We start from the raw sequence: 22818 nt of genomic DNA, 5'->3' as shown, positions 1-22818 counted from the left end.
ATTCCACAGAGACCTAGATTTATATCTGAGTCACCAGAGTAAATAAGTTCAGTGATTCCCAGCTTGTCTTAGGTTGCATAACCACCACATGGGTTGGCATAGGTGTTTTTACTTTCAGGAGGATGTGGGGAAGCCTATCAAGACATGGCAACTGCTGAAAATGCATGAAGGCCACTACTACTACTGACAGGTATTTGTGTGATTGGGGCAGGGCAGGGAAAAGTTGTACTGCATTGCTTTTCTGAGGTGATAGTACTAGTGATCTCTATTCGTAGCTTGGGAAAGAGTATTGTGTCTTTCTTAGAAGGCTGATTTTTCTTTCTCATGGATTTTCATGCACTTTCAATTTTCTCAGCCTGACTAAAACTTTCATCAAAAATGAACTACTTTTTGACTGTGGCTTGCCAATGTTGAAAGATGTTTAAAAGTCTCCTCATATTCCAGTCTTTCTTCTTCCCACTCTGCTTGTTGACACCCACTTTAGCACAGGGTTTAATAGTGGCTTTGCCTATCCCGATGTCATCTGGCAAAGCATCATTCCAGTCCAATGAAGATTTTGTTTGGCAAGCACTATTTTAATGGAAGAAGATTGGTTGCATTGCAGTATCTAATTGTTACTTTGGTCTTGTTATTTAACATCAAGCATGGCTTATGTTCACATCTGTGTGCTTTTTTGAGTTTTGTTAAAGTTTAGAAGTGATTTAACTACGTAGCATGTGTGGCATATTGTTGACATACAGATATGTATCATACTTCTAAGTAGCAGAAGTAAGTATTGTGCACAGGCTTTGAGTTAGATTTTTTTATATTACATTATCTGTTATCATTTAAAGGATCAATACAAATTGTGTTTTTATTTAAAAATTTTAAAGATGGTAAAGTAGTTAAATTAGTAAAGACTGCTCTGGCATCAGATAATCTGTTTTCTTCATGAGAGTTCAACTCACTGTGACTTCTGTTACAAAGGAAAGCATGTCTGTGAACAGCAGTTCTGAAGATTTTTGTATATTCTTGTTGATGGAAAAAAATACGATAAAAACAAACGAAGAAAATGGAAGATAAACGTATTGACCAGTAACTCATTCCCAGATGCCTGAAATACGGGGAAGTCCTATTCAAATAAACAAGTAATAGAATGGATTTTTAAAAGATAAATATTAGGCATCCTGTGAGGCAAGGGTCATAGGAATATAAAATTAGAATAGAGGTAAATAATTACCTGGCAAAAGGGAAAGAGTACATGAAATTAATCCCCAGTGTGAGATGCATTTTGCATTGTGTTCATTAATGAATAGGGAGTAGTTTTTGGAAAAAATGTGAGTTTCTTAGCACTTACATTACACTTTGTCTTCTTAGAGTAAGGCTCTCCCTAGTAATTGACATTCTGCAGTGATTGTATTACAGTATAAGCTGAGTACATTTGACACTTCTTTACTAACCATCTAAACTCTTGATTTACTTTTTCATTCAGCGTGTTTATTCAGTGTCTACTTTGTGTGCTGAAACTATTTTTTTTTGGATGGAGTCTCCCTCTGTCACCCAGGCTGGAGTGCAGTGACGCCATCTCTGCTCACTGCAACCTCCACTTCCTGGGTTCAAACGATTCTCCTGCCTCAGCCTCCCGAGTAGCTGGGACTACAGGTATGTGCCACCATGCTTGGCTAATTTTTTGTATTTTAATAGAGACGGGGTTTCACCGTGTTAGCTAGGATGGTCTCAATCTCCTGACTTCATGATCCACCCGCCTTGGCCTCCCAAAGTGCTGGGATTACAGGCATGAGCCACTGCAACCGGCTGAAACTATTAAGATGATGAGATGCTATTACTTCTTTCAGAGAGTTCATATACTAGTTTAGCCTATATTAAATAATGTAACTTTTTTTTTTTTATTAAACTTTAAGTTCTGGGATACATGTGCACAACGTGCAGGTTTGTTACATAGGTATACATGTGCCATGGTGGTTTGCTGCACCTATCAACCCGTCATCTAGGTTTTAAGCCCCTCATGCATTAGGTATTTGTCCTAATGCTCTCCCTCCCCTTGCCCCCCACCCCCAGACAGGTCCCGGTGTGTGATGTTCCCCTCCTTGTGTCCATGTGTTCTCATTGTTCAACTCCCACTTATGAATGAGAACATGCGGCATTTGGTTTTCTGTTCCTGTGTTAGTTTGCTGAGAGTGATGTTTTCCAGCGTCATCCATGTCCCTGCAAAGCACGTGAGCTCATTCTTTTTTATGGCTGCTTAGTATTCCATGGTGTATATGTGCCACATTTTCTTTATCCAGTCTATCATCAGTGGGCATTTGGGTTGGTTCCAAGTCTTTGCTATTGTGAATAGCTGCAGTAAACATCCGCGAACAGCATCTGTTTTGAGATGTCATTGGCTTCCCACCTTAGCCACAGTATTTAGAATTCTTTATTATCTACTGTGTTCGTTCTTTCTGCAGTTCTGTTGGCTTATAAGGGACCTGAGGTAAATATATATACTTTTGTCCTTGAATCTTCGGCTACTTGGTAATTTTTTTGGTGGGCGATCCCATCTGTGGTTTGATCTTTAGTTAGGAATCAAGATTGTAGAGAAAGCCAGCAGAGGAAACAACTTTAATGAAGGTGTAGTATTAATAATAAAACTAGATTTTGGAGAAAGTGATGGGAGTTCCATTTTTTGGCAGTAAAGAGAATTAGAGTTGAATAAGTTTCATAGAGAAGAATTCAGCATTGATCAGAAGAGGCACTGAATTTTTTTTTTTTTTTTAGACGGAGTCTTGCTCTGTCACCCAGGTTGGAGTGCAGGGGCGCGATCTCGGCTCACTGCAAGCTTCGCCTCCCGGGTTCGCACCATTCTCCTGCCTCAGCCTCCAGAGTAGCTGGGACTACAGGCGCCCGCCACCATGCCCGGCTAATTTTTTCTATTTTTAGTAGAAACGGAGTTTCACCATGTTAGCCAGGATGGTCTCGATCTCCTGACTTTGTGATCTGCCCTCCTCGGCCTCCCAAAGTGCCGGGATTACAGACGTGAGCCACCACGCCGGGCCAGAGGCACTGATTTATGTGACCAGATATATATACTCTTTCATTGCTCTGATGTGCCTTAAGTTTTGCATTAAGAAATTGCTCCTAGAACTCTGGAGAATCAGATGGCCTTTTCAGTATGCTATAATCTAGAACATATTTATAAAATGTAATGTAGTCATTGTCATTTCTCCCATTTTAAAAATTATCTGGTGATTGAAAAACAAATTTGGGCATGTAAATGTGTAGGATTCTTTCCTATATTATGTTATTGTTTTAAGTGTACTATAGTGCCAAGTTTCCAGCTTATGCCATTTAGAAAATAACTTTTTTCTTTCGTATATTTGCTATATTTTAAAAATCTGTGAGCTTGCTTACTTTTTCCATATCTCAAAATTTGATAGAGCTTTGTTGTATTTGTGATATGAGAGCACATGGCCAAGTTGTAGAGTAGGGCAGAGGTAACTATTATGCAGGACAGACTAGAACCAGTCCATATTTAAGGTATAGAGCTGCATGTGGAGGTCAATCTAACCTTAACTGCAGGCACTGAGGAAAAGTTCTCTTTGGTAGGCCATGTCAGGGTGAGAACAGCCAAAGAATAATTCAGTCAACCAATTAATGGGAATTCAAGGGGAAGAAGCATATAGGAGGAATGTGTGTGTGTGTAAATGACTAAATGAATGCAAACATACATGCTTATATATGTATGAGTGGCCACCAGAGAATTCTGTCTGCGGGTACTGGGCTCTAGCTATCAGTCCTTGGGATTGGGAGTGGTAATTTAAAGTAGACTTCTCAGTCCTAGGAATAGAAAAGCCAGGAAGGGATCAGACTAGGGACCTTCAAAAGTGTCAAAGCAGAAGCTTAGTTATAATAACTGAGCTATAAACAGGGCAAGGACAGCAGAAGGAGAAGGAGTAGAACAGGGTAGGCATCATAACGAGCTAGAAATCCTAACTATCTAATCTGCAGTATGAAGGCTGGGTAATGTTAGTGATGACTTGATCCAGAATTAAAGATTGGGGCGAAACTGCGAAAACATCTTCTATCACAAGTCCGTATTGGTGATCTAGGATTTAAGTGACAGGAGAAGCCAGGCACTTCGAGAGCAGAGACAGACTGGGCTTGACATTCATTTACGAACTACTAATTACCGTTTTTTTCTACGTACTATTAAGTATTGTTGATCAGTAATCATTTAGTCTGCTTTATTGGCACTGGTATGGCATCACGAGATGCAAAGAACTGCTGATGCCTCATAGTAACGTCTTAACAGGGAACTGCTACTAAACCGAACAAACTTAAACACTGAAGTACATGTGCTTTCTTGTGAAATAGGAGGATATGAAAAAGCATGTTAGGCATGGGGGTTCTCATGTCACACTTCGGAAGGCAAAATTACCCTTTAGGAATTTATTTTCTGAATTGGGTAAGAGGAAGCAAGGAAAATGCATGATTATGATAAATTGACCTTAAATTGAGAACCTCCACACCTTTCATTTACTTCCTATAAGAAGTTATAGTAGCATTTTTTTGGTTGCAGTCAGTTGACACTTACTAGCTTGAGGTGGGGAAAAGTAATTAATGGGATTCACACTGGGAATGGAATGATGGATTGAATAAGTGGGTCTTGAACAGAAGAAATCAGAGTTGCTCTGAGGATCTCATTAGCAGGAATTTTATTTATTTATTTATTCATTTATTTACTTTTGAGACAGGGTCTCACTCTTTCACCTAGGCTGGAGTACAGTGGCACGATTATGGCTCACTACAGCCTTTACCTTCCAGGCTGAAGCGGTCCTCCCACCTTAAGCCCCTGAGTACCTGGGACTTCAGCCACCATGACTGGCTTAATTTTTTTTTATTTTTTTATTTTTGTAGATGTGGGGTTTTTTGATATGTTGCTCAGGCTGGTCTTGAACTCCTGGACTCAAGAGATCTGACTGCCTTGGCTTCCCAAAGTGCTGGGATTACAAGTGTGAGCCCTTGCACCCAGCCTAGCAGGAAGTTTTTTTTTTTTTTTTAGATGGATTCTTGCTCTGTCTCCCAGGCCAGAGTTTAGTGGCACAATCTCAGCTCACTGCAACCTCCACCTCCTGGGTTCAAGCGATTCTCCTGCCTCAGCCTTCCGAGTAGTTGGGACTACAGGCCTGGGCCACCACACCTGGCCAATTTTTTTGTATTTTTAGTAGAGACAGAGTTTCACCACGTTAGCCAGGATGGTCTCGATCTCTTGACCTCGTGATCCACCCGCGTTGGCCTCCCAAAGTGCTGGAATTATAGGCGTGACTCACTGCGCCCAGCCCCGAGCAGGAATTTTTATACCTTCGTCCTAGACTCCTGCTATTAAGGTGACTTTGCTGTAAAGATTTAGTCTCTCCTTGCCTTGCATCTTCAATTTATATATTCCATCAAGAAAGGATTAAATTAGTCTCATTCAGATCAGGTGTCTGTCTGTATTAGAGCCAGGGTATGCAGAGTTATGATGTATAGCATGCCAGGAATATACTTCCGTGCTGGGGGTCATTCCCAAAGAAGGGGAAGTCAAAAGCTGGGCAGCCCTCCTAGGTGTCTAGAACATCTCACTCTTTGGTAGCTTAACCACTGCTTTTCCTGCCTCCTCTTCCCTTTGCTTTCCTCCCCACTGTAGAGATAACCTTGCTATCCCATGTATCGATGCAGTTTTTCCAGTGAAAGAAAGTCAAAAGCAAGTTGAGGCACCATATCCAGAGGCAGTGCCATAGGGCTACTGACTCTGAGTGATATCATGCTGCCTTCTGGTTCTATTGTGATTCTTTCTTGATATTTTACAACCTAAATTTAACTCCTGCCAACTTGCCATCTGCATGCTTGGAATGGAAGAGGAAATAAAGAGAAAATGTATTTAAAGGGAAAGACAAGGGTAGTTATCACATACCGGTGACTATTAAGGAAATAAATGGTGGCTACAATCCTTAGTTTTGCATCTGAGCACAAAGCCCTAACCTGTTTCACTCCAGATTGCATATTTCTGTTATCTTCTGCTAGTGTCCTGGCTTATCAGGGTTCTGTTTCTAGCAAGCTAACTCAGTCCTTCGTTCCTGAAAGGGTCTGAGGTTTGGTAGTTCCAACTGTATAGAATTGTGATAGTCTTTAACTCACATTAACACTATGCACAGCACTGCCAGAGAATACTCTATGAGATTCCCCCAAGTTCTTTTCTCATGGTCTTTCTAGCCCCAGATGTGTAGTAGCAACCTGTCTTCTCCTTGATAGTCAGAAGCAGTCACCTCTGTCAATTCTATAGCCTCCAGTTTTGCTTGTTTTTTTTTTTTTTTTTTTTATTGTAATGAGTAAATAAAACTCTGCTTTCAATTGAGTGAAACAGTTGTTTTGTTTCTTGGTATAAGTATTTCATTCTTGAGTGCTAAATAAAACTTCTAGATAACAGATTCCAGAGTTCTTGAGACAAGAAGCAGAACTTTGAGAGCAGATGAAATATACCACCTCCACCGTCGCAACACGGTTCCCATATCCAGTGTGTTCCAGAGATGGGAGGATGGGAGACATCATATATTAAGTGGGTGGTTCAGAGCTTATTTTATATGCTGTAGGACAGCACCCCAATTTCAGAAGGCTTTAGGTGGCGCAACAATTTGCATGTCAAGCTTCAAAATGCCATTACCTCCTCTGTGAGGACAGCTGTGTCTGAATAAGAGTATATTTGATAACACTAGTGAGGCCCCTGGGCATCTGCCCATCACCATTTGAAGTGAGTTCCTGGATCAGAGGCCCTGTGAGTGTGATTTATATGAAGCATTCACTTAATCTTGAATGATGGTGCTGGCAGAGACAAATTCAGAATTGGTGTTTTTTATAGTGAAAACCAGCCATCACCATTTCCGTAATGCAAAGGGTTTGATATAATTTACCTGCTAAGAAGTACTCTCTATGGGGGACTCAGGCAAATGGGTTCTCAACAGTAGTAACAGTGACGTCAGTCTTAATGAGTTTGTGGCAGATTGCCCTTGCATAACTGCTTCTCCTTCCACCTGGTGGTTTTCATGAACCTGTTGAGTAAGCACCAGGCTGGCCGGAGGAATATGAATTGGTCTATGATGTGGTTCATCTTATTCACTCAATTACTAAGAGGCTTTATATTTTGATTTGTTAGCAGAATTCTGGTGAACATACACATGGGACAGGAATTTTTTTAGGCTATGACCCTGTTGTGAGAAGTTCATTCAAGTAGCTATTCTGAGAATCTCCGTCTTTTTTTATCTTTGATCTTTTCAAGGCCATTGATCATGACACAGAAAAGGGAAGGATTATAAGCTTTCCAGCTACTCCAGGAAGTGTCTACTGTAGAAGTAATAATATATTCTATAAGTTCCCCAAACTTAAGACTTTTAGCCACATCCAGTGACTATATGTATTATTTTTATTTATTTATTTATTTGAGATGAAGTCTCACTCTGTTGCCCAGGATGGAGTGCAGTGGTGTGATTTCGGCTCACTGCAACCTGTCTCCCAGGTTCAAGCAATTCTCCTGTCTTAGCTACCACGACTGGCTAATTTTTTGTATTTTTAGTAGAGACGTGGTCTCACCATGTTGGCCAGGCTGGCCTCGAACTCCTGACCTCAGATGATCCATCTGCCTAGGCCCACCAAAGTGCTGGGATTACAGACGTGAACCACCGCATCCAGCCTATTTATTTTTTGATACAGGGTCTGACTCTCGCCCAGACTGGAGTACAGTGGCAAGATCTCAGCTCACTGCAATCTCTTCCCCCAAGGCTCAAGTGATTGTCCCACCTCAGCCTTCCGAGTAACTGGTACTACAGGTGTGTACCACCATGCTCAGCTAATTTTTTGTATTATTATTTTTTTAATAGAGAATGGGTTTTTAGAGGCTGGTCTTGAACTCCTGAGCTCCAGCGATTCATCCCCCTCAGCCTCCCAAAAGTGCTGGGATTACAGGCATGAGCCACCATGCCTGGCTGATTTTTGCTTCTTAAAGTTAGAGGAGTGATAATTTTGGACTAATTAAAGACAAATAAATAATTCTTATATAAAGCTATTTGTTCAGTCAGCGAAAAGACATGTGGTGTCTTATTATTTGTTTTAGCATATGTATTTGACAATCAGGTGCTTACTGAAAATCATTACATGAGTTAGTTTTTCATGTAATTATTCTTAGGTTGAATTTCTTTGCTTTCCCCATCAACATAAAGTTTCCATTTAAAATTTGCTCTATAATTAACAAAAAATACAATATATCCTAATCTGGAATATTTATAATTCAGAGGTCAAATTGCAAGAGGGGGGCCTTCAACAGTTACTCTCCCTTGCTAATTTTAGGCTTTATGTCTGTGCATCTGGCAGGGACCCAATACAATGAATGGCTCATAACTGGTAGTGTAAATAATTATTTTCTAGTTTTTAGTATGTGTAGGCCAAATTGTATCACCCTTAGGCTATTTACTAGTTGATGATTTTGTCACCTTTAAAGAGCAGTTTTTTTTTGGTTGCTGCTGTTATTTTAAATAAATTTATTCAAGTATAGTTGATCTTTGAACGGTGTTGCGGCTAGGGGAAGTGACCCCCTGTGTAATTGATCTGTATATAACTGTTTTGGTTCCCCTAAAACTTAATTACAGATAGTGTTACTGATAACATAAACAGTCGATTTATACACATCTTGTGGGTTATATGTATTATATATTGTATTCTTTTTTTTTGAGACGAGTCTTGCTCTGTCACCCAGGCTGGAGTGCAGTGGCGTGATCTTGGCTCACTGCAAGCTCTGCCTCTCTGATGCACGCCATTCTCCTGCCTCAGCCTCCTGAGTGGCTGGGACTACAGGTGCCCACCACCACGCCCGGCTAATTTTTTTGTATTCTTAGTAGAGACGGGGTTTCACCAGATGTTAGCCAGGATGGTCTCGATCTCCTGACCTTGTGATCTGCCCACCTCAGCCTCCCAAAGTATTACAGGCGTGAGCCACCGCACCTGGCCTTATACTGTATTCTTACAAGAAAGTTAGTTAAAAGAAAATGTCATTGAGAAAATCATAAGGAAGAGAAAACGTATTTACTATTCATTAAGTGGAAGTGGGTCATCATAAAGGTCTTCATCCTCATTGTCTTTACATTGAGTTGGCCGAAGAGGAGGAGGAAGAGAGGAGTAGTTGGTCCTGTCTCATGTGGCAGAGGCAGAAGAAAATCCACATATAAGTCGGCATCACAGTTCAAACCCATGTTGTTCAAGTTTACTGTATATACATAAGTAAAAGTCAACAAATTTAAGTTGAAGCTTAATGAAATTTCTCAAAATGAACATGCTTCACCATTTTAAAAAAATAAAAAGGTTAGCCATAGACTGGTAAATATACTTGCAACACATGTACATTCCTGGCCAAGGATATGAACCAGAATATATAAAGAACTCTCACAATTGAATAATAAGAAGACAAAGAACCCTGTTGAAAAATGAACAAATAATTTGAACAGATATTTTACCGAGGATATGTGAATGACAAATACATATATTGACATAGAAAGATAGAGATACATAGAAAGATGTTCAACACCACTAGCCATCAGAGAAATACAAAATAAAACCATAGAATAATAGCACTATACACTCAGTAGAATGGCTAAAAATAAAATCTGATGATGTTAAGTTTGGTAAGGATATGCAGCAACTGGAAGTTTCCTCTCATTCATTCCTGGTGCAATGGTATAGCCATTTTAGCAAACAGTCAACTACTGTCTCATAAATTAAAACGTATTCATTAGGAACTATAAATTCCTTTCCTAGGTATATGTGTAAAAGAAATGAAAGCACATGTCCACAAAAAGGCTAATGTTCATAGCAACATTCAAAATGTTTAATTTGCTTTACAGGAATAATGGTATTGAGTTTTCATTGCTTGTTTGCTATATGTATCCTTTTTTTAAAAGTAAGTGTTGACTTTTTTTTAAAATCAATTTTTTTTAATCAGTTTTTTTTTTTTATTGTTTAAAGAATTCATTATATATTTTGGGTACCAGTCTGGTATGTGTTTTACAAACTCATACTTTCTCCCAGTTTTTGGCTTAATTTCATTTTTATAACACTGTTTTGATGAGCAGAAGTTAATTTTGGTAATGTCCACTTTGCCCATTTTTTTTTTCTTTTATGGTTTTTACTGTTTATATCCTGTTAGATAATTTTTTGCCTAACTCAAAGTGACAATGATTTTCCCCGAAGTTTTCCTCTGGAAGTTTTATAGTTTTAGGTTGTACATTTATGTCTGTGATTTGGTTTGAGTTAAATTTTGTATATGGTGTGATGTGTGGGTTGATTTAATTTTTTGTGGTTTTTTTTTTTTTTTTTTTGGCTTGTGGATATCTGGTTACTCAAGCACTGGTTAGTGAAAAGTTTTCCCTTCCCTATTAAATTGCTTGACATCTTTGTCAAAAGTCAGTTGACCATGTTTGTGTGTATCTGCTTCTGGAATTTCTATCCTTTTCCATTGATCTACGTGCTTTTACCTAGTGGCTTTTACCACTGCCACACAATCTTGATTACTGTAGCTTTATATTAAGTCTCGAAATCAGGTAAATCAGGTAATATGAGTCCTCTAATTTTGTTTTGTTTCCAAATTGTTTTGACTATTCTTCATTTCTTTTTCATGTAAATTTTAGAGTCATCTTGTTGATTTCCAGAAACTAAAGTCTGCTCTAATCTTGACTGGGATTGCATTGAATCTATAGGTAAATATGGGAAGAACTGATTCCTTGAATATATTGCCTCCAAATCCATGAGCATAGAATATCTCTCTATTTACTGTCGTCTTTGGTTTATCTCGTCATTGTTATCAATGATTATCTCATTAGTGATTATCTCATCATTGTTTTGTAGTTTTCAGTATACAAATCTTGCACATAGTTTGTTAGAATTACCTCTCAGCATTTCATGTGTTTTGAGTGCTATTATAAATGGTACTATCTGTCTATCTATCTATCAATCAATCAGTCTATCTATCTTGTAACTTTTAGTTGTTTCATTGTTGATATGTAGAAACACAATTGATTTTTGTATAATGAACTTTGTATACTGCAGTCTTGCTAAGTTCCCTTATTAACTTAGGGAGGTTTCTTTGGTACACTCTTCGGGGTTTTCCATGTAGACAATCATGCTGCCTGGAATAAAGACAGTTTTACTTCTTCCATTCCATTGTATGCCTTTTATTTATTTTCATACCTCATTGCACTGGCTAGGACTTCCAGTATATGTAAAAACAAAGCATTCAGTCTTTCTTCATTAAATATGATGTTAGCTATATCTGTTTTAAAGAGGCTGTTTATCAGGTTGAGTAAGTTTCATTCTATTCCTGGTTTAGTAGAGCTTTTATCATTAGTAGATGTTGAATTTTGCAAGTGATTTTTAAAATATCTATTGAGATTATATGATTTTTAGTCTTTATTGATAATGGTAAATTATGTTAATTTTTTGAATATTGAATTAGCCTGGCATTTCCAGGATAAATGCACTTGATCATGATGTAATTCCCTTTTATATGTTGCCAGATTTGGTTTCCTTATATTTTGTTAAAAGTTTTGCATTTATGTTCACAAAAAATAGGAAATTTCTAGTCTTCTTTTCTCTTAATCTCTTTGTCTGGTTTTGATATCAAGATATTGTATCTTATAAAAGGCTTTGGGAGGAGTTTCCTTCAATCTGGATTGAGCTAGTTAGTATAAACAAGAATATATAGTGTGCTGTCTTTCGTGTAAGGAAAAAGGGAAAATAACACATACGCATATATGCTTGACTTTACAAAAAGAAGGGATAGTGAGAAGTAATGGGGCCAGAGGTTTATGGGAGGGAATGACACTTCAGAGTAAACCTTTTTTTTAAAATATAGTTTTGACTTTTCATAGTGTGATTTTTTCAGCATTCAAAATAAAGATGGAAATGGCAAATCTTAATCCACTGAAACAAATGAATCTGAATGTATTTTAAATTAGTACTGTACCCTCATTGAGGGAACAAAGAGTAAATCTAAGTATTTTGTTATTAATAACATGGTATTGACTATATACCTTCAGCTTGGGTAGAGGTGAAAGAGAAGGGTTGCAGGCAACTCTTGAACTCGTTCTATTAGGTTTACTTTTCATAGTGATATAGACATAGCACTTCTGGAACTTTTTAGGTGTATTGGGGATTGAGTAAATGTTTTGAGGTTGTTGGGGTGAGGGTTCTCCCTGAGGAAGGAGGGATACACAAATATGGGATGGGAGAAGGCAAAATAAATTCTGTGCAGATGGATTGGAATTGAAGTTATCAGTGTGAATTCATTATGTTTTAAGCCAATATATGTGTATATGTAATTGCATTTCCTAGCTCTGTCCAGCAAAAAGGCTAAGAGTCAAACAGCATACCTAACTCCCAAATCTTGGAATTAAAATTATGTAATACCGTTCTTAACTCAAAGGAACCAGAGCTCCTCACAGAAGTAGATGATTCTAGGATAGGGTAAGGCACATACCAGGTGAGCCTGGATTATTTTTTTAATGCTAGAAAATAGAAACTTTTTTTAAAAAAATAAGAACATGTCACAAGAAACCTGTTGTCATTCCTACTAGCCAAATTTGAGATAATTTAATAATCAAGTAAGTATAATAATAAATTATGAACCATTAGAAATAGTAATAAATCCATAATGATAATAAAAATAAGTGAATGAATAGAGGACAAAGGAAGACTCTTTGTTACAGTAGGACTCTGAACTTTAGAGTTGGAGAAATCATCATTTTGTAGCCAACATAGTAGATATTAGGTAGGGCAAGAGTCATAACAAAATCAGGGAGAAATTTCGATGAGAAGCAGGATATTTTCAATGTCTTAGAGCATCACCCCACAGACTGTGTACTAATTGCAAGGGATAATATAGTGATTACGCATTGGTGCGATCCAACAACAATATGGGGCAGATGGTCACCATGTGACTCCAGATAGGACACCCTGAGGGGACACATCATCTCCTCTGTAGTATTCTGGCCAAGACTGCATAACCTGAATTTAATCATGAGGAAACATTTGACAAGTGCAAAATAAGGAATGTTCTACTTTAAAAAGCGGGGAGAGAACTGTGGTCCTTAAAAATGTCAGTGTCATAAAGTGAAAGAAAGGCTATGGAAGTGTTCCAAATTAAAGGAGACTTAGAAGAGAGAACCACTAACTACAGTATCTGACCCTAGACTGGATCTTATACTGAATGGGGGAAAATATACCATGCAGGATGTTATTGGATCAATTGAAAAATTAGAATATTGGAATATAGACCATAGAATAGATAAAAATATTATAACAATATTATAATTACTGAAGCTGATCTCTGTGCTTTCCTTATAAGAGAGAGTATTGCTAAAGAAATGTACATTGGAAGCAGAGGAGCAAAGATCTTGATATATGGTTTATTCTCATTTGCTCCAGGAAAAAAGTGTATGTGTGCGTGTGTGTGTGTGTGTGTGTGTGTGTGTGTGTGAATGCAAGAAAGTGTAAGAGAGCTCAGGAGCACAAATGGAAAAGTAAAGAGGTGACATTAGTAATGGCTGAATCTGAGTATGAGTGATTTTTGTATTCTTAGTAAGTTTTCTGTAATTTTGAAATTATTTTCAAACAAAATATTGAAAACATTTAAAAATATCTGCCCTTTTTTTTAGACTTTCCTCATTTATAAAGAGCTTGATTCTTTCTCTGGAACCAGTTTGGAATGAACATTTTTGAAATATTTTACTGTGTGTTGGTGTTATGGCCCTGCAAGCCAACCATTGTTAAATATGACAGTAGTTAGTGGGAAAGAAAGGAGTCATTCTGTGGACGGCCAGAGTCTAAAACCTAATTATAGGGGGAACTATTTGTTAATTTATCAAATTTATGGAATTATCAGCTACAATGTCTAATAAAGTATTTGGAGGTTATCATCATTATCAATTATCTTTTCAAGAAATTTTAGAATGGTTCTTTTATATAAAAAATCTAGTTGCTGTCCCCTGATTTAGATTATCTTGTTTTATAAACTAGGAAAGAGTCCCATTTTTAGCCCTAAGAGTGTAACTGTTTGTTTATTTTAAAAAAATGTTAATTGGATGCCTGCTATGTACCAGATTCTTTTCTAGGCATTGGAACTGTAGCATCAAACTAAACAAAACCATTGCCCGCATAGATTTACATTTTCATGGAAGGACATAGACAAATAGGAACAGAAGGGAAATACACCTGTCAGATTATCACAGTGCTTATATCCAAATAACACTTATTTTACTTAATAATGGCCCCAAAGCATAAGAGTACTATGCCTCATTTATAAATTAAATTTTATCACAGGTATATATGTATGGGGAAAAATGTAGTAGATATAGGATTCAGTACTATTTGAGTTTTCAAGCATGTACTGGGGGTCTTGGAACATATCCAATCCCCAACCCACACAGATAAGGAAGGATCTACTGTAATCATCTCTTGGAAAAGCATATAGGGAGAGAATAGCAAGTATAAAGGCCCCAAGGCAAGGATGTGCCTGCCCTGTAAAAAGAATGGCAAGGAAGTTAGTAGGAAATGAAGTGAGAGGTAACGGGGGCCAAATTTTATAGGTTCTTTTATGTCATTAAAAAAAAAAATGACTTACTCTGAGTGTGATGGTAAACCATTGGGAGATTTTGGGAGCAGATGTTATGCGATTTATTATTTATGTTAGGTTGTCTGGATCACTCTGGCTACTTTGATGAGAAAGGACTTGAAAATAGGACAAGGGTAGAAGTTGGGAGGCCAGTTACTAACCTATGGCAAAAATCCAAGCGAGAGACAATACAGACTTTGACCAAAATACTAACTATGCAAGTGGCGAGAAGTGGTCAGATTCTCAGTATTTTTGTAGATAAAGTCAATAATACTTGCCAGTGGGTTAGAGAAGAAGGATAAGAAGTTGAACTTTAGAGGTCAAGCAGAGGAAGAACTAGCAAAGAAGGCTGATAAGGAGAGGTCAGTGAGATAAGGTGAAACCAGTAGAGTTGGTTCTGGAAGCCAAGAAAAGAAAGTGTATCAGTATGTGATATGTCATGCCAAATGCTGCAGATAAGTCAAGAAAGATGAGGACTAACAGGCCTTTGGATTTAACAATATTCAGGTAATTGATGACCTTAAGTTTCAGTGATGTGTTGTGTAGTAAAAGTCTAATTGGAGTGGGTTAAATTTGAATGAAAGTATACTTTTAGACAGGGAGTATATGTTTGTGATGTTTTGCTAAAAAAGGAATCAAAGATATTGGCCATCACCTAGAGGCGTATAAGGAGTTGAGAGGTTTTGTTGTTTGTTTTCTAATGATTGGAAATGTATTTGCCAATGATTTTGCTTTATTGGAAGGCGGAAATTGATGGCATAGGAGAAAGAAGTGGGATTTCCTAGAGCAGTCACATTGGCGTTCTAGGCATGTAACATCTAGTAGCAAAGTGGAGGAGTTAGATTTTGATGTGAATCCTGAAATTCAGTAAAAGGGTACAGATTCAGGTGGGGAGGTAAATGTCATGAGAGATTCTGGAAGTTCTCTTCTGATTGCCTGTGGCTTTTGAATTTTTTTTTCTTGTATGATGCTTTTCATCAGATTATCTGGCAGGAGTCCTGGGAGGCCTTAGGAGGACTATAAAACTGCTTGTTAAAAATTTTTTTTCAGAACATTTATTTTTTGTTATTATTTAGTTTAGCTGGCTATTTTGTATAAAGTTTGGAAAGAGACCCCATAAAATCTTTTTGGGCTATTTGGAAAAAAATTTTCTCATTGATCTTCAAGCCAAATATATATATTTTTTAAAGAGACAGGATCTCGCTATGCCGCCCAGGCTGAAGGGCAGTGGCATGTTTAAAGCTCACTGTGGCCTCCATCTCCTGGACTCAAGTGGTCCTCCTGCCTCAGCCTCCTAAGTACCTAGAACTATAGGTGTGTGCCACCATGCCTAGCTAATTTTTTAATTTTTTGTAGAGATGGGGTCTCACTATGTTACCCAGGGTGGTATCAAACTGCTGTTCTCAAGTAATAGTCCTGCCTCGGCCTCCCAAAGAGCTGGAATTACAGGCATGAGCCACCACTCCCAGCCCAAAGAGTTATCATTGATTCAAAGGGTCTTGGAACTTACCGGGCACAATTTCCATTTTAAATATTAATGTAAGAAAACCAACTCAGAAGACATAGATAGGCCAGGGAGATATAGCTGATCATCTAGCTAAGTCTGGAATTCAGGTTTCTGTGGCATTTCAATTTACATAGTTTAAGTTTGAAATTTAGTTTTTATACATAATGTACATATACATTTAAACTTAACCCTCTGACAATGTAACTGACTTATTCTAAATTGGAGGCAAGCAAAGCCTGAAGTAAAAATATGTAAAATGTCAGGGTCAAAATGGTAACTTTAAATTGTGGTCTAAATTGTGACCTATGTAAAACTTGATTCCTGAGAATTATATTATATTGCATATTGCAGTTAGAATGTACTGAAATCATTTTGTAGCATTTGCTCTTGGCTCAGTTTATATTAAAATGAAGGATTGTAAATCTAGATTGATTTTATAATATTTTAGATTTCTGATACTTTAAGATGTCTGTAGATTACATTTATATTAAAAAATGGGTTGAGAAAATCATTGGTACTCTAACTTGCTGTTGCCAGTTTTCTGGCCGCCTGCTATTTTTGCTTCTGCTCCCTTATCTCAACAATTGCCTGTATTTGGTCAAGACTGGTAAAACCAAGTAATGAGCATCCAAATACATATAAAATACACATGAAACAATATGGAAATGGCAAATAACTCAGGAGGAAAATGGGTAAAATATATGAATAGGCATTCCATACAATAGAAAATATGAGGTAGCCAAGAAACATGAAGAAATATTCAGCATCATTAACTGGCAAGGAAGTGCAAACTAAGACCACAATTAGATGCCATTTTATACCCCAGCATTAAAAAGTTGCCATTACTACCTGTTGGAGAGGCTGTAGATGTGGTAGTTCCGCTACTACCTGTTGGTAGTGGAGTTATAAATTGCCAGACACACTTTAGGGAAAGTAAAAATTGGCATCATGATGAAAAGTTAAATTTAAGATTACTCCCTAACTCTTAGGCATGTACTTAAGAGAAACTCGGACACATGTGGAACATGACACGTGTTAGAACTTTTATAGCATAAATGTTCGTAATAGCAAAACAAAACAAAACTTGGAGGGGAAAATAAGCTATTGACAAGAGAACGGATAATTAAATTGTGGTATGTTTGTACAATGAGTATTATTCTGCAGTGAAAATGAATGAACTACAACTATATGCAACAACATGGGTGAGTTTTGGAAACATAATATTGAATTAAAAAATCAAATCCTATAAGACAGGAGGATAGATTTTGATACCATTTTTATAGAATTCAGAACCAAGCAAATGTATTGTTCAGGAAGATGTACCTATGTGATATACTGTTTAAAAAGCAAAGTAATGATAAACACAAAATACAGGATTGCAGTTACAGGGAGTGGCAGGGATAAGGGAGGCAGAGCATGGAATGGAGGAGGAGCAAATTAGTAGAACAATACCAATAACTTACCCTTAGGTTCTTGAGTTGGGTGACAGTTATCTGGATGTTCATTCTATTATTTTGCTTTGAATTTTAAATGTTCCAAATAATTGTTGTATGTAGTAATTAATATATTAAAAGATAAGCCATAATCTGAAGTCATAATTTAGGAGACATGTCATTACTTCTACCCACTCTCTACTGCCACCTGAATTCCTAATAGCACTCAGTATTTCACTAGAATTATCTTGTTTTAAAGCTTTCTGTCTCTTTAAGCCTCTATGTATGTGCCATCTGGCAAGTGACTCAGTAAAAACTTATTGGATGAATAACCAGATCAATGATTTGAGGAAATAATTCAGGATATTTCTTAGAAACTACCCAAGAGGTAGACTTTTAAAGAGTACTTTTCCTTAATCTGATTTAAAAAATGGGCAAAAGATCAGAATAGACATTTCTCAAAAGAAGACATACATATGGCACACAAACATGTATGAAAAAGTGCTCAGTGTCATTGATCATCAAAGAAATTCTAATCAAAACCATAATGAGATACCATCTCATCCCGTTAAAATGGCTTTTATGCAAAAGACAGGCAATAACAAATGCTGACAAGGATGTGGAGAAAAGGGAACCCTTGTACACTGTTGATGGGAATGCAAATCAGACATTATAGAGAACAGTATGCAGGTTCCTAAAAACCTAAAAATAGAACTGCCATGTGATCCAGCAATCCCACTACCAGGTTTATACTGGAAAGAAAGGAAATCAGTATTATCAAAGAGATATCTACACTTTCATATTTATAAGCACTGTTACCAATAGCCAAGATTCGGATGCAAACTAAGTATACATCAACAGACAAATGGATAAAGAAAATGTGGTTCACACACATTGGAATACTATTCAGCTGTAAAAAAGAATGAGATCCTGTCATTTGCAATAACATAGGTGAAACTGGAGGACATTGCGTTAAGCAAAATAAGCCAGGTGCAGAAAGACAAACTTTGCATGTCCTCACTCATTTCTGGGAGCGAAAAATTAAAACAATTGAACTCATAAATAGAGAACAGAATGTTGGTTACCAGAAGCTGGGCAGGGTAGTGGGTGGGACAAGGGTGGGGATGGTTAATGGTTACAAAAATATAGTTAGAAAGAATGTGGAAGATCTAGTATTTGGTAGCACAACAGGGTGACTGTAGTTAACAATAATTTATTGTACATTAAAAGTGACTAAGTATAATTGAAATGTTCATAACACAAAAAAATAAATGCTTGAGATAATGGACACCCCATTTACCCTGATGTGATTATTACACATTATATGCCTGTATCAAAACATCTCATGTACTCTATAAATCTATATATTTAAAAATGAAAAAGAAGGATTTTTCTTCTACTTCTAGCTGGGTTTCTGTAATATAAGAACCAGCCAGGTAATGAGATAGACCAGCAAAACTGGGTTATTATTGGTTAGGTTTTTGAATAATTACCTGTCTGTTGAAGGCAATATTACTGGTTTTGTTTGAACTATAATAATATGATTAAAAGAGTTTAACAAATAAAGTTATATAACAAAAACACATAGCTCATCTAAAAAGGTGAATGTCATTAAAGATGATGCTATTCTTTGGTATAACATTTTAGAGTTAGAAGGCCCCTAGGAATTAGTCTAGGCTCCTCATTTTTGAATTAAAGAGCTTTAGGACCAAAAATGTGTTTGATTACAATATAGACTTGTTGAGAGCAGAGTTACCAGAGGCCTAGAAACTAGATTTCATGATTCATATGCTAATGTCTTCATATTGAAATATTGACTGGTAAATGAAAGGAAACATTTATATATCCTGTATAAGACAACCCGAATAATTTGAGACTAGAGTGTGACCTTTGAATGAGGCAGCAATTTTTAAAATTTTAATTTAGAACAAATCAATTCAGCTCTATACCACATTTATCTTGAGATGCATGACAAATACACCTAGAGAAATAGCAAGAATTTTTTCTCCAAGAAAAATGGCAGTGTGGTCTGTGATATATAAATGAGTCCTGGACCAGAAGTGGTAAGGGTTGAGTTCTGAATCTGGCTCTAACACTAAGTAGCTGTGTTGTCATTGATTCTTCCCATAACTTCTCCAGGTCAAAGTTTCCTTATCAGTAAAATGAAGAAGTGGAATCAGATGGTCTATAGAGAGCAGCTTTAAATAACTTTATATTTTTCATGGATTTTTAATAGCAAATTTAATCTATTTTAAATGAAGTGCTATATGTTCCATTATTAAACAAGCAAGACAGCAAGTAAGGAGGTAAAGAGAATCAGTAGAAAATGAATGACTCATGATGCATATTCTGAACATAAACTGAGTTTTCTTTTCCTTTCCTTCATCAGGTATAATACTTCTCCACGTCTGCTTCAGGAAGAAAGTGCCTGCCATTCTTATCATTTCTAAGCAGGTTCATGCCAGCCCAGAACAGAGAATCAGGTCAGTTTTAGGATTGTTTTATTTGTTGAAAAAAGAGCTAGGAACAGAATTGTGATTGTCTTTGCTGCGTTATTGTGCAGCAGCAAGACCAGTGACTTGTGATTCAGGAGTTGGGTTTCAACCGTCCTTTACCACTGATGACTGGTAAGCTTGGGCAAGCCTTCTTTGCTTGTTGGCTCTTAGTTTTCTGCACCAAAACAGGGCTACATTATAATAAGTTATCTTCAGTTTCAATTTTGGCTTTAAATCAACATTACTTTTCTTGTAGATACCTACAGATGATAAAAGTCGTATTTTTAAAGCATCATTTCCTCTTGTTTTTTCCTGGAAAAATCTAGTTGTTTTTAAAGCACATGCTTTGGAACTCTTTAATCCATTGTAGTTTATTTGAGTGACTAGTTTAAGGAATACACTATCTTGTGAGGCCCTTGAGAGCACTGTGGCTATCTTAGTTTTAATGTTTTACTTTGTTGTTATTAAGACGTTTATTTTTTACATGAGGTTATTAGTTTTTCAATAATGTTCTTCAGCTTTAGATAGCGTACCTTTTTGATCATGTTGGTTCTCCGTTGATTGCAAGTAATCAAATTATTGTAACCAAAAATGGGAAAACTTTTGGGAGTGTCCCAGGAGATGCCACAGGATCCAAGAACAGAAATGCAGCTGGACTGCACAATAAGAACCCAGTACCAAAGACAATAAGATTTCCTGCAGGCTCTCAGCAGAGTGTCTCTTCTCTGCATGTCGATCTCATTCTTCTCTCTCTCTTTGGGAACTAGCTATCATCACATTTCTATTCTTTGTGAGGTGAAGCCTGCTTACCACTGCCTCCCAAGCATAATACCTTATAATCCAGATCCCAAAGAAAGGCTAACTAAGTACTCGATACTAATTTGCCGGAACAGAATTTGATTCTTCAGTCAGATATCTTTAGACAAATTGTAGCTTAGGACATGGTAATTTAAAAGCTTTGCATTGGCTTTCTTTATTTTAAAGCCTGTTCTCTGAAAAAGATCTCACTTATTCCTACTAAAATGTGGATAACTAGTAATAAGCTGTAGTAGTACTTCCTCCACATGTGTGGTAGTCTCCCCTTATCAGAGAGGGATATGTTCCAAGACACCCAGTGGAAGCCTGAAACCACAGATAGTAGGGAACCCTATGTATACTATATTTTTTCTATACATACTTACCTGTAACCAAATATAATTTATACATTAGGCACAGTAAGAGATTAACAATAACTACTAATAAAATATAACAATTATAATAACAAGTATTACAGTGAAAGTTATGTGACTATGGTTTCTATCAAAATATCTTATTGTGTATAATGTTTTTGGATTGTAGGTAATTGGAACCATGGAGAGTGAAATCATGGATAAAGGGGGAATATTGTAATACTTTAAAGATTTATCCATGTTATTGCATTCATCTATGTTACCCGGCATTAAAAAGGATAAAACTTCTGATACTTTTAATGCTGGGTAGTATTTCATTGTTTGGATAGTCCACAGTTTGTGTATCCATGCACCAGTTGATGGACATTTATTTGACTTTCATGAATAAAATGGTACAGTGCAATAAGATATTTTGAGAAAGGAAAGCTTTTTCATTTGACTTTTTGAGAAAAAAAGATTTGAATATAGGAGACATACTATTAGGTACCCAGCTCAGCTGCCAACTATGATTTTGGGTGAATTACTTTTTCTCTGTGCACCTGAATTTATTCAGATCCTGGCATTGCCACATACTAGCTTTGTGATCTTTACTTCTGGACATCAATTTCTACATCTTAAAAAAGGAGCAGATGATAGTGGTAGCTCATGGTATTGTTATGAAGAATTAACATATGTATTCAAACAGTTCCTGGCACATCGTTATCATTATCATCATCAATTTTTGAAATGAGTAGATTAGATTATATGACTGCAGAGGTCCCAGCTCACTAAAATATCTGTGGTCCTAAGATTTTCTGGTATGGACTAATATTTTTTTTCTTAATAAAGACCTTGGGGCATCTCCTTGAGTCCTAAATGGAGGCTAACTTTGGTATTGTTGATAGAAGTTATTTTGAATTAAGTATATGTGTGCTATCTCTTGCCACATACATTAGTTTGTTAGGGCTGCTATAACAAAGTACAAAAAACTGGGTGGCTTAAATGACAGGAATTTATGGTCTCGCTGTCTGTATGATAGAAGTCTGAAGTCAGTGTTGCAGGGTTGGCTCCTTCTGAGGCCTCTGAGGGAAGGATTTGTTCCAGTCCTGTTTTCTTGGCTTTTAGGTGGCTGTCTTTTCCCTGTGTCTCTGTGCATGGCCTTCCTTCTGTGCATGTCTCTTGTGTCCAGATTTTTTTTTTTTTTTTCTTTTTGAGTGAAGTTTCTGTCTTGTTGCCCAGGCTGGAGTGCAGTGATGTGACTTTGACTCACTGTAACTTCCGCCTCCTGGGTTCAAGAGATTCTCGTGCCTCAGCCTCCCGAGTAGCTGGGATTACAGGTGTGCGTCACCATGTCCAGCTGAGTTTTTTGTATTTTCAGTAGAGACAGGGTTTTGCCATGTTGGCCAGGCTGGTCTCCAATTCCTGACTTCAGGTGATCCACCCGCCTCAGCCTCTGAAGTGCTGGGATTACAGTTCTGCATGGCTGGGGAGACCTCAGGAAACTTACAATCATGACGGAAGGTACATCTTCACTGGGCAGCAGGAGAATGAATGCCAGCAGAGGAAATGC

The 22818-nt window shown here is 37.2% G+C and overlaps 2 protein-coding genes across 11 annotated transcripts in view; one reads left to right on the top strand and one right to left on the bottom strand.

The window, feature by feature from the left end:
* Window positions 1-22818, bottom strand: part of OCIAD2 (OCIA domain containing 2) — a 1147735-nt gene that overhangs the window by 375612 nt on the left and 749305 nt on the right. The window lies entirely within an intron of this gene.
* WDFY3 (WD repeat and FYVE domain containing 3) overlaps window positions 1-22818 on the top strand; it is a 309436-nt gene that overhangs the window by 16671 nt on the left and 269947 nt on the right. For 9 of the 10 annotated variants that reach the window (XM_050790042.1, XM_050790041.1, XM_050790040.1 and 6 more), the window contains one exon: window positions 19995-20088. The exons of the other annotated variant lie outside the window; for it this stretch is intronic. The gene's annotated coding sequence lies outside the window, so the exon portion shown is untranslated. Of the gene's footprint in view, window positions 1-19994; window positions 20089-22818 lie in introns of those variants that run through there. 10 annotated transcript variants of the gene reach the window in all.

This window comes from Macaca thibetana, chromosome 5 (assembly GCF_024542745.1).
Source record: "Macaca thibetana thibetana isolate TM-01 chromosome 5, ASM2454274v1, whole genome shotgun sequence".
NCBI lineage: Eukaryota > Metazoa > Chordata > Mammalia > Primates > Cercopithecidae > Macaca > Macaca thibetana.
This window is presented reverse-complemented; position numbering and strand designations above follow the sequence as displayed.